This window comes from Carassius auratus, chromosome 17 (assembly GCF_003368295.1).
Source record: "Carassius auratus strain Wakin chromosome 17, ASM336829v1, whole genome shotgun sequence".
Classification (NCBI taxonomy): domain Eukaryota; kingdom Metazoa; phylum Chordata; class Actinopteri; order Cypriniformes; family Cyprinidae; genus Carassius; species Carassius auratus.
Genome location: NC_039259.1, coordinates 3,974,563 through 3,978,056, shown reverse-complemented (window position 1 = coordinate 3,978,056; position 3,494 = coordinate 3,974,563). Strand labels below are relative to the sequence as shown.

The following is a 3,494-nucleotide window of genomic DNA, read 5'->3' as shown; positions in this document are numbered from 1 at the left end:
ATCGATTTTAGAAGTAAAGTAGTTCATAAAGTCATTACTGCTGTGGTGTTGGGAAATGTAAACACTTGTTGAGGCTTTTTTCCCGTTAATTTAGCCACTGTATTGAATAAATACCTGGGGTTATGTTTGTTTTCTTATAAAAGAGAAGAAAAGTAATCAGATCTAGCAGTTTTTAAGGCTTTTCTGTAGGATAGGTTACTTTTACCGCCAAGCAATACGAAATACCTCTAGTTTTGTTTTCCTCCAGCTGCTCCATTTTTCGGGCTGCTCTCTTTAGGGTGCGAGTATGCTCATTATACCATGGTGTCAAACTGTTTTCCTTAATCTTCCTTAAGCGTAAAGGAGCAACTGTATTTAAAGTGCTAGAAAAGAAAGAGTCCATAGTTTTTGTTACATCATCAAGTTGTTCTGAGGTTTTGGATGTGCTAAGGAATTTGGATACATCAGGAAGATAACTTAAAAAGCAGTCTTTTGTGGTAGAAGTGATGGTTCTACTATATTTGTAACAAGAAGTAGAATTTACAATTTTGGCTATATTAAGTTTGCGCAAAACTAAATAATGATCTGAGATATCATCACTTGACTGCATAATTTAAACACTATCAACATCAATTCCATGTGACAGTATTAAATCTAGAGTATGATTTCGACAGTGAGTAGGTCCTGAAACATTTTGTCTAACCCCAATAAAGTTCAGAATGTCTATAAATGCTGATCCCAATGCATCTTTTTCATTAACAGCATGGATATTAAAATCACCAACTATTAAAACTTTATCAGCAGCCAGAACTAACTCAGATGTAAATTCACCAAACTCTTTAATAAAGTCTGGTGTCTGGTGCCCTGGTGGCCTGTATACAGTAGCCAGTACAAACATAACAGGGGATTTATCATTAACATTTGTTTCTCTGGATAATGTTATATGAAGCACCATTACTTCAAACGAGTTATACTTGAAGCCTGCCCTCTGAGAAATCCTGAAAACGTTGTTATAAATTGAAGCAACACCACCCCCTTTGCCTTTTAGACACGGCTCATGTTTATAACAGTAATCTTGTGGGGTGGACTCATTTAAAATAATGTAATCATCAGGTTTTAGCCAGGTTTCTGTCAAACAGAGCACATCTATATTATGATTAGTGATCATATTATTTACAAAAAGTGTTTTCGTAGAAAGCGATCTGATATTCAATAAGCCAAGCTTTTATCATTTGTTTATCCATATTACATCTGTTTTTTATTTGTTGAACCTCAATTAAATTCTTAATCTTAACTTGGTTTGGACGTTTTTTGTATTTTCTAGTTCGGGGAACAGACACAGTCCCTATAGTCTGATATCTAGGTGAAAGAGTCTTTATGTGCTGAGAATTAGCTGACCTCCGTGACGTGAGGCAGCTAGCAGACGGTCGGTTTAGCCAGTCTGTCTGCTTCCTTACCTGGGCCCCAGTTAGTCAAGTATAAACACTAAGACTATTTGCCATATTTCTAGAGAGAAGAGTGGTGCCACCCCAGGAGGGATGAAGACCATCTTTTTTCAACAGGTCAGGTCTGCTCCAAAAGCTCGTCCAATTGTCTATTAAACCTATGTTATTCTGTGGGCACCACTTAGACATCCAGCCATTGAGTGATGACAATCTGCTATGCATCTCGTCACCACGGTAAGCAGAGAGGGGACCAGAGCATATGTAGCGGTTGTTCCTCTGCGTTGTGTTTTATGAATGTTAAATAAAAGAATTGTCCACACAAAGCTGGTTTTTAACTGATGAGGATTTAATTGTAGTGCCTGTGTAGTAAAACAAGCAAACAGACAGGCACTGTTATCTGCAACAGCTCTTAATTATGCCTCTCCTCTCTGATGGCATTGAAGCAAAGAGAAACATACACACACTTTACAACACACATAATATATAGAATATATATAATAATAGTATGAGTAATAAAAATAATAAACTGAGTCATATAATAATACATTCACAAACATGTCCTTCTTATATACCAATAATTCAAAACAGCATTATAGTGTTTCTTGAATACTATTTGACATACCTGTGTAGTAAAACAAGCAAACAGACAGGCACTGTTATCTGCAACAGCTCTTAATTATGCCTGTTAACCACAAAATACATGTTAAGTACCCCAGGCAATTAACCACAAATCACACAATGAATGCAATATACAATATATATATAAAATATATCTCCTAAGTGTACAAAATACAAAATATATTAAAGACTAAAACATATATTTAATATTGTTTACAAAGTATAATTATACATACACATATTTTTAATTAAACATCTCGATCTATTATTTATCAATTTCTATTTATCTATATATATAAATATTCCTTAATTGAGATGTTAGCCGCATAGCCGCTAACATATCCTTCACACACGCAACGCACACACTTTGCCGCCATCTCACGCAATGCACTATTCACCAGTAAAGAGCACTCAAATAAACTACATTTACCAGGTTAATAACACGAATTAATGGTCAAATATAACATTACACCGAATACTTTCTCGTATTGGCCACACCGACATGACATGAACACTTATAACACATTTTAACATTTAATGAACGGAGCTCATGAAAATCGTACCTCTCCTCTCTGATGGCATTGAAGCAAAGAGGACGAACTTCCGATTGCGCTGCGTTTTGAACGCCTTACCTACGTATGACATCAGCCGACGTACATACTATATTCAATAAAAGCACGCAACATTTTCAAAATAAAATGCCCCAAAACAATTAATAATAAAAACAAATATATATATATATATATATATATATATATAAAATGAATTATAATCTGGTGTAACAACATATCCCTGCTACACATATTACAGTGTCTGACATCGAGCTTGCAAGTTCACACACCTCTTTAATGTCATTTTTAGTGATCTCCGACTGGCGAAGTCGAACATCATTAGCGCCGGCAGGAATAACAATCTTACTGTATTTACGTTTAGCATTAGCCAGCCCTTTTAAATTTGCCAAGATGTCAGGCGCTCTGGCTCCCGGTAAACATTTGACTATGGTGGCTGGTGTCTCTATATTCATGTTCCGTATAATGGAATCACCAATAACTAGAGCACTTTCATCAGGTTTCTCAGTGGGTGCATCACTGAGTGGGGAGAACCTGTTTAATGTTTTGATCGGAACAGAAGAGCTGTGTTTTGACCCACGACTACACTGCCTCACTGTCACCCAGTTGACCTGCTGCAGGGGCTCTGTTGCTGGAACTGGACAATGTACAGGAATCCCTGAGCTAGACGCATCCAAAGCCGTATCTAGAGCCCTAACATTCTTACTGTCCTCAATTAAAGTTTGGATGCGTGTCTCTAATTCTGAAATCTTTTCTGTCAGCCTAACTATTTCCCTGCATTTATCACATGTGAATCCCTCATCTGTGACAGAGATAGATAAACTGTACATGTGGCAAGAGGTGCAAATAACAATAGCAGGAGAAGCCATTAATCACCGTGCTT

At 36.7% G+C, this 3,494-nt stretch overlaps 1 long non-coding RNA gene across 1 annotated transcript; it reads right to left on the bottom strand.

Moving 5' to 3' along the window:
- Positions 1-1,749: 1,749 nt before the first annotated feature.
- LOC113117879 (uncharacterized) lies at positions 1,750-2,836 on the bottom strand. Its single transcript, XR_003294217.1, has 2 exons — positions 2,606-2,836; positions 1,750-2,106 (listed from the first exon to the last, which is right to left on the bottom strand). It is a non-coding gene; the product is annotated as an uncharacterized LOC113117879 (long non-coding RNA).
- Between the last annotated feature and the right edge of the window lie 658 nt (positions 2,837-3,494).